We start from the raw sequence: 13,684 nt of genomic DNA, 5'->3' as shown, positions 1-13,684 counted from the left end.
AATTCCCCCCCCCCAAATTAGGATGCTTATATTTTATCTAATTACACTTTTGTTCCAACAACAAAAAGAACCACAAAAAATACTCAAAAATTTATATAGAACCAAAAAAAAGATGTGGAATAGCTGCAGCAATCTTTAGAAAGAAGAACAAAGTTGGAGGGATCACAATACCAGATATCAAGCTGTATTACAAAGCCACTGTAATCAAAACAGCCTGGTACTGGCACAAGAGCAAACATCAAGATCAACGGAACAGAACAGAGACCCCAGAAATCAACACAAGCTCAATGAATATTTGACAAAGGAGACAAGAACATACAATGGAGTCAAGACAGTTTCTTCAATAAATAGTGTTGAGAAAATTGGACAGATACATGAAAAAAAAAGAAAAAAAACTAGACCGCCAACTTACTCCATACACAAGAATAAACTCAAAATGGATAAAAGACTTAAATGTATGTCATAAAACCATAAAAATCTTAGAAGAAACCATAGACAGCAAAATCTCAGACATCTCTTGTAGCAATATATTTGGGAACACATCTCCTAGGGCAAGGGAAACTAAGGAGAAAATAAACAAATGGGACTGCATCAAAGTAAGAAACTTCTACACAGTAAACAAACAAACAAACAAACAAACACAACCATCAACAAAATGAGAAGGGAGCCCACTGTATGGGAGAACATATTTGGCAATGATACATCTGATAAAGGGTTAATATCAAAAATATATAAGGAACTCATACAACTTAACAAAAGGAAGACAAACAATCTAATTGAAAAATGGGTGATGGACCTAAATAGACACTTCTCCAAAGTGGACATACATATGGCCAAGAGACATATGAAAAAAATGCTCAAACTCACTGATCATCCGAGAGATGCAAATTAAAATGACAATGAGATATCACCTCACACCTGTCAGAATGGCTATCATCAACAAATCAACAAATGACAAGTGCTGGCAAGGATGTGGAGAAAAGGGAACCTTAGTACACTGCTGGTGAGAATGCAGACTGGTGCAGCCACTGTGGAAAACAGTACGGAATTTCCTCAAAAAATTAAATATGGAACTGCCATTTGACCCAGTGATCCCACTTCTAGGAATGTATCCTAAGAAATCTGCTGGGAGCCGGTCCATCCTTGCTGTTTCAAGGGACCTGGCATATATGGCATACGGTTCTTAATATGTTTGCTCACCTTCTTGGCGCTGTGTTTTAACCAAAGTCACCTCTCCGAGAAAGGTTGAATCCCCAGGTAGGGATTTTCCCCTGAAGTTAGGGAGGGAATAAAACCCCTCAACTAAGTGCCAGGCGGGTAATTAATCCCTTTAACTATGAACAATCATGCTTAAACTACATAATCTTTTCTCCCTGGAATGGAGATAAGAAACGCCCTAACCTTTGTAATAGAGATTGATAGGATTGAATCAACTGGTATAAATACAGTTGTAACAAGACAGAAATACTCAGAACTCAGAACACAGAATTTAGAACACAGAACTAGAGACAGAAGAACTTCGCTGGAGAGAGCATGCCGGAGGATCCTGGAGAGGGACTGGCCTCGGAGCCTAGAGACAGAGCCTAGCGGGAGAACATGGCAAGGGATCCTGGACTGAACCTGACTACAGAGATTGGCAGGAGAACCTGACTGGAACCTGGACACTGAACCTGACTGGAGAGCCTGAACAGAACCTGGCTGGAGAACCTAGCGAGGGAACATGGCTACAGAACCTCGCTGGAGATCGGAAGCAGAACCTCTCTGGAGATCCGGGCTAGTGATCCTGGCTAGGCTGCTGATCAACTGAACGCTGTCTCCGTGTCATTCCTTCTACGCCGACTCCGTCCACACCTTTGGGGACCCCTGGACCCGCTGGGGCTGGACCCCAACAGAAATCCAAAACACCAAGCAGAAAAAATGTATGTTCATAGAAGCACAATTTACAATAGCTAAGCTCTGGAACAGCCCAAGTGCCCACAAGTACATGAGTGGATAAAAAAGCTGTAGTACATTTACATCATGGAATACTAGTACTATATTGCAATAATAATACTCTTAAAAAAAGATCTCTTACCCTTTGAGACAGCATGGTGGGATCTGGAGAGTATTATGCTGAGCGAAATAAGCCAGTCAGAGGAAGACAAGTAAAAACAGAACAAAACAAAAACACACACACAAAGAAATAAGTGTAGACTTCTGTTTCTCTTGGTGCATTTTAGTGCTCCAGGAGATAACAGATGGATGAGGGAGAGTTTATATTTTTCTTAGTTATTGTTCCAAAATCTCACCTCAGGCCAAAGAAATGATATATTAGTTTATTTTATGAACTATATTTTCCCAGCCAAAGGCTTTGAGCTTTAGAAAGTTATTTCAAAGACAAGCAGGAACCCGAGATGATGCAAAAAATACATATGTGACAAAATAAATTAATCTGGAAGAACATTTGAAATTTTAATTTCACACTTCTTCTTATTTATTCAAATCAATTCTATTCAACAAATCTCTATTAAACCCCTGGTATAAGCCAGGCAGATATAAATGAATAAGATGGACAATTCAAACTAACAGTATTTTCTACAGGTTTTCCCCTATCCACTGGGGATATACGTATATATCATTAGAAAGAGAGATGTTTGGTAGAGAGGAAACACCATTGGATGACTTTTAACATTTGCTTCTCGACTGTAAGGCAGGGTTAGCAAACATCCCTCATCACAAGAGGATTAGAATGGGAGAAGAGGTAGATGGATGAGTAATGCTAGTCAAAGCTCACCAAGCTGGAGGCTTTGGTAGGATCAACTCTTAGCTTTGTTAAGTGCACCTGGCTTCCTCTGCAGGTTAACCACGAATAGTTTCCTCCTTGGCTTTTTCTGATACTGTGCTTCTTTGACCACTGCTGCCAGTCTTGGGGATGGATTTCTGATCCATGAGCTTCTCAAACAGCTATGTAATGCCCTTAGGAAGCTATCTATATTAGTGTCCCAGATGGAGAAGCAACCCTGTCCAAAACCAGCGATAAGGGATGATCTCTGCTGGTAGATCTGACAATGAACTCAGATCATCTTATTCATTTATATCCGCCTGGCTTATACCAGGGGTTTAATAGAGATTTGTTGAATAGAATTGATTTGAATAAATAAGAAGAAGTGTGAAATTAAAATTTCAAATGTTCTTCCAGATTCATTTATTTTGTTATATATGTGTTTTTTTGCATCATCTCGGGTTCCTGCTGGTCTGTGAACGTTCAAAAGTATATTTGGTAACGTATACAATTCTCAAGATACCGTGGTTGTAAATTGAGTGAGACAACTTCAGAGCACAATGAAGGTAATATATTTTATTCATTTAATGCAACTTTTGGATGAGTTTGATAAAGATGCCAAGACTTTGGCTGGTCTTTCAAAGACTATCATCAACAAAGGATAGCATGTAATTAGTGATTTTAAATTTTTCATTATAGTCTTCTATATTTTCCATCTTTCGATAATAAGCATAAATTAGTTTTGTGATTAGAAACAAATAAAAAATTTATTATAGAAAGAAGAAAATCATCACCACCATCAACAAACTTACCTTGGTCATTTTCCATCATGTTCCCTTATGAAAATTGCAAAAATAAGTATGACTATCTCTTGCTCATCTAAAACATACACTGTGGGTTTCTGATATGTCTGGTCACTGGCAATTTCTTATAAGTATTCCCGTCAGCCTGGCAGTGTAGTAGGTGGGTTGCAAGGCGAGGTACCATGTGGTGAAGGGGAACAACGTTTGGACTTGAAGTCACAGGACCTAGATTAGAGTTCTTTATCTTTCCTTGTCTGTTTTTAATGGCCTTGGGCCACTCCTTGAAAACTGTAGCATCTGTTTTCTCAATTGAGGTGGGCCTAATAATATACCCCTATCTACCAAACAGAGTCTCTGAAAAGAAGTATGAAATATTTTGCAAGCTGTAAGATGCTATACCACGTGAGTCACTTTAAAGGACAATTATTCATAGTCATAAATCCTGCTCAGTGACTTAAGGTAAGGGGCCTTGTTTTAGAGATATGTTTATTGTGCAATCAGCAAAGAGGCCCTTTTGAAATGTTAACATATAGATAGTTAGTTAGACACATATAACTGGAAATAGTCAAATTGTAATATCTATCCTTCCCCAGGTTTTATATCTGGAAAGGCAGTTTTCATGTTTCATAATAAGGATGGTATTTACATCTATAAATTCCCTTTCAAATGCTCACACCTCCCAACTGATTTGCTACCAACAATTTATTTTTTAGACAGTTTTATTCTGATGACAATGGTTTAGTTGAGCACTTTGGAGTTGCTTTCTGAAAATGATATAGAAGAGTATTAAACATTGTATTGTACTTCTGATGCTTTTTAAAGATTTTGTTTTCTGCCTGCAATTCAATTTTTCATTTTAGAAATTTTCTCCTGCTCTTCTCATATTGATTTCATTTTGTAGCACCATTAAAGAAGTGTTCAATGGAAAGCCTTTTTGAAATGAAAGTAGATAAGTATATATTTATACATCTATGCATTTTTTTTTTCCCCAATGCACTTACTTTTAGTGTAAGGCTATTACATAATGATTAATTTGCTACTCAAATTCTAATTTCAGCTGAATCAATAGGCACATTTTATTGATTTTTGAGCATTTAGGTCATTAGTAGTTCCATGAATGTTAGCCATAATTCACCTTTAAGTTTACAATGTTAAATTTATTTAAAATTATTTACATTTATTTTCCATATAATATTTATAATAGAAATTCTCACTTGGGATATTCTTTTTTCTTTTAAAAGCAACTTTGAGATAATTGTCTGGGTGTGCAATTACATTTTTGCACTGAAGAAGGTTTTAATGTCTGGCTATATCTTTTTCTTAAATATATTTTATTGATTTTTTTACAGAGAGAAAGGGAGAGGGATAGAGAGTTAGAAACATCAATGAAAGAGAAACATCAATCAGCTGCCTCCTGCACACTCCCCACTGGGTATGTGCCTGCAACCAAGGTACATGCCCTTCACCGGAATTGAACCTGGGACCCTTGAGTCTGCAGGCTGACGCTTTATCCACTGAGCCAAACCAGTCAGGGCTGGCTATACCTTAAAATGGGCTACTTTGGTAAAAAGATACCTTCCCTCTTTATTTGTAGAAATTTTACTACATATTTCCTTCCACCACAGTATTTTATTCTTTTCCTAAACACTCTTCATCTGGTATTGTGCTAGCTAATTTATATATATATATATATACACACACTAGAGGCCCAGTGCACGAATTCATGCACAGGTGGGGTCCCTTGGCCTGCCTGGTGATCGAGGCCTATGGGAGGGCTGGCCAGTTGGGGGAGGGGCCACGGGAGGTTGGCTGCCAGCCCCACCCCCAATCTGGGCCCCATAGGCATGGGGGCAGGCTGCAGGGGGAGGGGCCGTAGGTGGTTTGTCAGCCAGCCCCACCCTAGATTGGGGTGAGGGGCAGGGCCAGCCTGGGTGAGGGGCTGTGGGCCAATCGGGGTGGGGGGCTGATCGGGGTCAGGAAGGGCTGGGGGGAGGGGCCATGGGAGGTTGGCTGCCATCCCCACCCCTGATTGGGGCCCCATTGGGGCCGGGCTGACGGGGGCACCACAGGAGGTTGGCCGGAGCTACCCCTGATGGAGGGCTGATTGGGGGTAGGGTTGGCTGAGGAGAGCTGCTGGCGGTTTGCCAGCCAGCCCTGCCCCCAATGAGGGGTGGGGCCAGCCAGGGGGAGGGGCTGAGGGCCAATTGGGGTTGGGGAGGCTGATCAGGGGTGGGGTCGGCCAGGGGGAAGGGCTGCAGGAGGTTGGCCGGAAGGCCTCACTCCTCATTGGGCCGGTTGGCCAGCAGCAGTGGGCGTCATAGCGACCAGTCATTCCGGTGTTCTGGTCGCTGGCCACTAGATAGTAAGGCCTGTGGAAAAAGGAAAATTTTTGGTCTATCAGATTCACTGCTGTATTCCCACATGTAGCATAGTGCCTAATAAGTAACAAACCACTTCTTTTAAATGAATTAATGAAGGAGCCATCTATCTATATATATAAAAGGCTAATATGCAAAGTGTCCCCTCAGGAGTTCCACCGTGAAACCGGGAGTTTGATTGCTTGCTATGATGTGTGCTGACCACCAGGTGGTGGCACGGAACATAGGAAGGCCCCGGCCGGCAGCTGGCAGCTGGGGAAGAGAGGCCCTGGCTGACAGCCAGAAGCTGCAGAAGGGAGGCCCCGGCTGGCAGCCAGAATGCCCCCATCTGCCCTGATTGACAGCCAGGCATAGGGACCCTACCCATGCACACATTTCATGCACCAGGCCTCTAGTAAACTATAAGAGACAAGGGAAAGGATGAACCTATAAATACATGAAAATTTAATCCAAATGACTATGCAAATGTTATGTTAAAAAATAAAACCCTGAAGTACATTGGAGAAAATATTTATAAATATTGTCCAGACCGTGCCATGATTGCTGTTTTTCTATGTAAGGAGGAACACCTTGGTTCCCATTCGAAAACTAGTCTTTCCACTGAAACTAGCAAAATTTAGCCCCATCTGTCATTGTGGTGTTTAGTGAAAGAGACAGAGAACACATAGGGCTTAAGTCCTCTGAAAACTCAGCTCCAAGAAAACAGACAGGGGAAGCAGTCCCCGCACAGTCCCACTGAGGAGGCTGAAGGTGAGCAGAGCCTCCAAAGTAGCATATTTATCGTCTCTGCTCACAGAGGACTTTGAATAAGTGCCTAAAGAAAGACAATGAATCATCCACAAATAGTTATAAGGCTCTGATTAAGTTTAAGAAAGGAATAGCCTAGTGTATTTATCAAGAAGAGGAGGAAGAAATACCCAGAAGATAGTTCAGTAAGTAGTTGGTGAATTCAGAGCAAACAAAAATGGCTAAACATACTTTTAGGGCATGCATTAAGGCCTCCTTCCATATTTCCACAGTGTGCATTTAATCCTTCTTTAAAATAATCCATTCATGTGTACAAGGTGGGACAGGGGATGGGGTGAGAGGGAGCAGGCAAAGAGGGGGGAATGGGAGACATCTGTAATAGTGCAACAATAAGACATACAAAAAATAAATAAAATGAGCATACAGCAAACAAATAAACATAAAAAAATTCATTTTCATGTTACATTCCCAAATTAAACAAGTAAATACAACTACATGGGTTATTATAGTTCTTTATCTACACTAGATAGACAGATCCTGTCTGTCTATTGCAATTGGTCAAACATGACTCTAGATGTTCCTTGGAAGGTTTTTTAAAATGGAATTGTGTTCAAGTCGGTAGACTTTGAGTAAAGCAGACTGCCTTCCATAATGTGAGAGAGGTTCATCCAATCAAAGGTGTTTAGAAAAAGACTGATTGCCCTTGAGGAAAAGGGCATTCTGCTAGCAAACTACCTTTTGACTTGAACTTTGGTTCTTTACTGGATCTCCACCCTGCAGCCTACCCTGCAGGTTTTAGACTTGCCTCCACAGTTGTGTAAACCAATTCCTTGAAATCAATATGTCTCTTTCTCTGTAATTAATACAACTAATAAGAGAGAGAGAGAGAGAGAGAGAGAGAGAGAGAGAGAGAGAGAGAGAGAGAGAGAAGATTAAAAATAAAAATTACTAAATTAACACAAAAGAATCATAAAAAGAGAGTTCCTTTTATCTCTTGTGAAATGGGCATCAATAATTACTCATAGTGGGGCTATGAAAATCAAGTGGGTACAGATCTGCCAAAATATGTTGAAACCCCTTAGCACTAAATAATGGAGCAGTTCTTAAAATTATTTTTTCATTACTATTAGTAACTATGTTCTAGTTTCCATTCTATTTTTTAAAAAAGTACTCATTTCCTATTATTATGCTCAGTAATTCAGTCCTTCTCTGAGTCATAGCCATAATATTCTTGACAGAGTGATTCAAGACAGCATGTCCAATTTCTCAAACCTGAGAGAAGCTTTTGGTGCAGAATAAACAAGAAACACAGAAATCAGTAAGAAATAAAAACACCAAAGTTTTAAGGCCCCAAATAAAAAATGGTTTTAAGTGAATGTATATGAATGCATAAAAACAGTGAATAGTAATACATGGAAATAATGTATGTTGCATTATAGGTTGTTTTTCTAAATATAGAACTTTTCAATAAATAGCTATTTTAATAACCTCTGTGTTCAAAGAATCCAGTGCCCTGTGAAATGAAAATTCTGAAATAAGCAACCGTTCTATATTTTCTATTTCTCTTGAGAAAGTCATGAGCTGACCTCTATTGCTCTAATGTAGAGGATATGAGGGCAGGCCCTCTCACCCCAGCCAGCTAACTCTGTTGTGTAATGATTTTCCCCTTGGCCAACCCTTACAATGAATATAACAACTCAATTTTAGTGCTACAGGCTAAAAAGGACTCCAGTGTCACTGGAGTTTTCTATTTCCACAGAGCTTAGGATATATCTAAGGGGATATTTTCTGGTTTTATCTGCATTTGTATTCTGCTCAGGTAATAGGAAAAAAATCTATCTGCTATAGAAGCTGTTACAAAAGTACAAAAGATGCAAGGTTAGAACATATATTTAAAAAATAACACAAAAAGGGAAAACAAAATGGTCTATTGGTTTTGCGCCCTGAGGGCTTCCAACATAATAATCAAGCCTGCCTTGCAAGATCAAATGGTGCCTTCAGAGAAGTGCAGTGGTGTGCCCTGGAGTTGACTGTGGCAGAGTCTCCCGTGGCAGAGTTGAACGATTTCCAGGGTGGCCCCCAAATTTCCTGCCTCCTTGTGCACACACCCTGCATGAACTTGGTGGACTGTACTCTGTGATGAGGCAATGTTTTATGGCATGGTTGACCAGTTAACTGTGAAATAGGAAAATTATATGGGTGGGCCTGGCCTGGTCACAGAAGCTCTTTAAAAGCAGAGTGCGTTCTCCGGCTGAATGAAGAAGAATAAGACAGTAATGAGAAGCAGGGGAAGTTTGAATAATAATTTCTGGCTAAACAATGGAGGGAGCTAGATGGCAAGGGAGGGATGTTGTCTTCTAGGAGCTGAGAGCAGCCCCTGCCTGTCAGTCAGCAAGGAGAGAGGAAACTCAGTAAAATAGCCACGAACACCTGACATCTGCCAACAGCAAGAAGGAGCGTGGAAGTCATTTCCCACCGAACTCCCAGAAAATTACTCATCCTGGCTGATAACTGGATTTTGGCTTTGTGAGTCCCTCAGTGGAGAACCCAGACATGCGGTGTAGGACTTCTAAGCCACACAATTGTCCCTTAATAACTGTGTGTTGCTTTTAGCCCTTAAATCTGTGATGATTTGCTATGCAGTAACAGAAAAACTAATACACATGGCTTGGATCCCCCAAAAGAGTTTTTATTCCTTCTTTTACATACATTAATTCATTTGTGCACATACTCATTCATTTCTAATGCAGTCATTAAATGTCTACGATGTGCCGGGCTTTAGGCTCTATCAGGAGTTTTTAACTTATAGGGTAATGTCATGATCCAAATCCTGAAGACACTATGTCATTAGGATTCTAGAATGTAAATTTTCTACTCTCTCTGAATATTATTAAACACAGATAATGTAGACACTCTTCAAGTTGGGAAACCTTAAAACAATTCAATGTGTAGTTCTGTAGCTCATTTAGAAAGCTTGGTGGGGCAGATGAAAAACTGTAGGTATCTCCCATACTTGAAAATGAAGGCAGTAGATGACAGCATTTCAGCCTAATTGTTTTGGCTGTCTCACAGGCTTATTGAACTACCCTCTTAGTTTTCCAGATATCAATGACTATCATGCCTGGAAATGTCAAATACAGTGTCCCAGGGAAATTTCATCAATGTTACTTCTCAGAGGTGAGGAAGCAAACAGGAGCCTGCCCAGGGGTTTGCTGTCAGATCATTCTCCCCAGGTGTGTGTGTCCTGATGTCCACCTGATCAGTTATGCAAATCACATGCCTTCGGGGAAATGAAATCCATGATGTCCTCTGAATTTTTCTTATTAGACTGAGAGGCAGCAAATGAGTACACACAGCTCAACATAACGTTATTCTTTAGCAAGAGAAAAAAAAATGGGTGGCCCAAAGCCAGATATTTGAAGGCACCTGCAGGTAGCTGATGGGACAAGATATGAACCGATTCCTGCACAGAAACATTCATCAGCCTTTACCCATCTCTTCAGGGAAACCTGGAAGGTCTCTTCTCTCTTTCCTCTTTCTCCCTGCCCCGCTCTTCCCTTTCTCGTTTTTATATTCTTTCTTTCCTCTCTCTCTCCCTCCTTTCCTTTGTTAGTGGTACCTACGATATGGTCTCATTCTGAGACTTCATTTCTTCTCATTTTCACATTCTCTTTTTTACCCATCTGACTTTAATATTTTATATAATAACTAGAAGCCTGGTGCATGAAATTTGTGCACAGGTAGGGTCCCTAAGCCTGGCCAGTGATCAGGGCTGATCTGGGCCTTCTGGCTGCTGGCCGGGGCCTTCCTTCTGGCTGCTGTCTGGGGCCTCCCTTCCCCAGACGCTGGCTGCTGGACATGGTCTTCCTTCATTCCCCACCGCACCCTGGTGGTCAGAGCACATCATAGCAAGCAATCAAACTCCTGGTCTCCGTGTCGAACTCCCGAGGGGACACTTTGCATATTAGCCTTTTATATATACAGATGACTTTAATTTTATGATAATCTAGACATCTCTTCTCACCTACAAACACAATTATCTGCTTTCCCTGGAATTCCTCCTTTATGCATCATAATCACACCATAACCAACAGTTCCCAAGGCAGCATGACTTTGTCTTTGGCAAGTACTCCTCCTCCTTGGTTCCCTGACTCAGTAACTGCATGTTACAGGCAGCTATGGCACTTAGCACTGACTCCTCCCATTCCATTAATCCTCTTGTTTTATCTATTTGGCATCCAAACCTGATTTTTGTTTTCTAAGCCAATGTGGCTCAAAGTGTGGTCCTTGGGTCAGTAGCATCCACATCCCCTGAAACTTGTTAGAAAAACAAATCCTCAGGCTTCATACCAGATCCAGAGTCAGAAACTCCAGAGATGGGGCTTGTGATTCATGGCCACGTCATCTCTCATCACTTATCACTCACATCCTGCAAAAGGCTCTAAACCAGCGGTTCTCAACCTGTGGGTCGCGACCCTTTTGGCGGTCAAACAACCCTTTCACAGGGGTCGCCTAAGACCATCCTGCATATCAGATATTTACATTATGATTCATAACAGCAGCAACATTACAGTTATGAAGTAGCAACGAAAATAATTTTATGGTTGGGTCACAACATGAGGAACTGTATTTAAAGGGCCAGAAGGTTGAGAACCACTGTAAACTGATCTCTCAGCCTCTGGAGTTTACCTTCTCCATTAGCAGTTCTAATTGTCTCATTCTCCTGCTGAAAATTCTATATTGGCCATCCAGAGTCTTTTGGATAAAATTTAAAAAAAAAACATAAATTCAAAATTACCAGAGATCTGCCTCTTGCCTCCTACTCTAGCTTTATTGTATCTTGCCTTTCCTTTCTCCCACACTTTGGAACACAAGCTCATTTAACACTTGGGCAATAAGTAAAGATATGTCCTTCTGGAGTGCCCAAACTCTCTTGAATCTCTGGGAGCCTTGCAGGAAGTAATTTTCTCTCTCTCCCCTTTCCTATTCCCTATATCAAATTTGGGTGTCTTCTCAGTGTTCTCTATCCCTCTGTGTCACACCAATAATTGCTGCATTTTTAAAGTTAACCCCCTTTGTTTCTTGAAAGATATACAGCAATTTTGAAATGCAAAATATAGTATTTTTGCATTGGAGCAAAATGCAATGCTTTCTGGGAGCAAACACAAGAAAATATTCATAGTCGTTCCCTCTAATGGGGTTAGGATGGGGAGATCTACCTGCACTCTTGATTTGTTACCATAAGCATGCTTTATTTTTATTACCTAAAAGTAAATTTAAAAATTAAAACACACCAGTTACAGGGTATGTGGATGTGTGTGGGGGGAAAAGACAGAGATGTTAAAGGACCAAAAACTGTGCAAAAAAAGAAGAAAAACAAGGTTTGAAATAAATAAGAACTGGGGAAAGAGGATAAAATGCATATCTTACTCTAGTTTTTACAAAACTACTCTAGTTTTTCTCAACCTTAAGAAATGTATGGAAGCCTTTTAAACATACAATTTTCTCTTAAACTCCTTCCTTCTGTTTTCAAATTAATTTTATTTTTTCCTCATTTAAATATGAATAAATGAACAAGGTATATGAGATGGTGGCATGATCCAGTCTAATGAATCATATATATAGTTCATTAATCTTAAGTAACTTACTAGTACATGTGGGCACCTACACAGGGAATGGCAGGACTGGGTTTTGAACCAAGGAGTAGGGTTGTAGTATCTGCATTGTTCTTACATAGCTAACAAGTTAAACATAAACACAATTACAAAGCCAACTGATTTCAAACTAACCTTAATCATTTAATGCTAGAGGCCTGGTGCACGAATTCATGCACAAATGGGGTCCCTTGACATGGCCTGTCGGGACTGGGCTGAAACTGGCAGTCCAACACTGCCTGCCACTCCTGCCTGACGCTCCCACTCATCCCAGACTCACTGTGCCTGTCATAGGCTCGCACCCAGTCAGTCCTGATTGGGGGAGGCTCACTCATTCCTTTAATATGACACATGCTGATGCTTTGATGAAACAAAATTGCCTTTTACAATGTGACTACAGAACAGAACTCCACTCCATATGGAACAAACTCACATTAATGTGAGCTGGCTTGGTTCTGCCATGGCTGTGGGCTGTGTGCTGACGCTAATTCTCTCACCACCTTCTGAATGACTTAAAATCTTCATTTGTAGAGTTGTTTTAACACATTTGGCCTTCACGTAGACCAAACATGTCATTTACAGTTAATGTTAGCCTTCTTTATTTTCTCACTACCCCATGTCAGTAGGACACGGTGCCAACACAAACAGTACCAATAGACCCTGCAATCATAGGGCATTTTTCAAAACAAGATGTCATCTAGTGATCCTCAGTAGGGGTCAGTAATGATGGCCTGTGGGCCAATTCTGTTAGACACTTATTTTTATAAGGTCCATACGTTAAAAATGTTTTTCACAATTTTAAATGGTTGAAAAAAAGTAAAAAGAATATATAACAGAGATGTATGTGGCCCACAAAGTCTAAAATATTTACTCTCTAGCCCTTTTATAAATAAAATATACCAATCCCTGTCCTGGAATATACTTATGTCATTTTAAAAATATGACCATGAAAAGAAAATACAAAACAGAAAATATCTTTTAGAAAGCTTCAGGACCCTTGGGGATGCATTTCCAGACAGCAGGAAGGAAAACACATTTCTAGCTACGGCAAAATGTGGTCCGTTATTCATCGTCCAATATTTGTGAGATAAAAGCACAAATAGACCATTGCCCAGGAGAAGCACAACCGCTCTCGGTGCTAAGACAAGAAAGAAATTACTCCCAGTATTGTCATAAAGAGGACACTACAGAATATAACACGTTCCTCTTTGGTTGGCGGGCCAACAATAGATGTAAAAGCAAGCCTCAGAAGCCTATGTATAGTCTGATGACATCATACCAAAAGTGATCCCGTAAAGGCAATGCTCAAAGAGTCTTGGCATCTGGGTCAGGCATTTGGCT

At 40.5% G+C, this 13,684-nt stretch overlaps 1 protein-coding gene across 3 annotated transcripts in view; it reads right to left on the bottom strand.

The window, feature by feature from the left end:
* KCNIP4 (potassium voltage-gated channel interacting protein 4) overlaps positions 1–13,684 on the bottom strand; it is a 971,293-nt gene that overhangs the window by 45,533 nt on the left and 912,076 nt on the right. The gene's annotated exons all lie outside the window — the stretch shown is intronic.

This window comes from Myotis daubentonii, chromosome 1, assembly GCF_963259705.1.
Source record: "Myotis daubentonii chromosome 1, mMyoDau2.1, whole genome shotgun sequence".
NCBI lineage: Eukaryota > Metazoa > Chordata > Mammalia > Chiroptera > Vespertilionidae > Myotis > Myotis daubentonii.
This window is presented reverse-complemented; position numbering and strand designations above follow the sequence as displayed.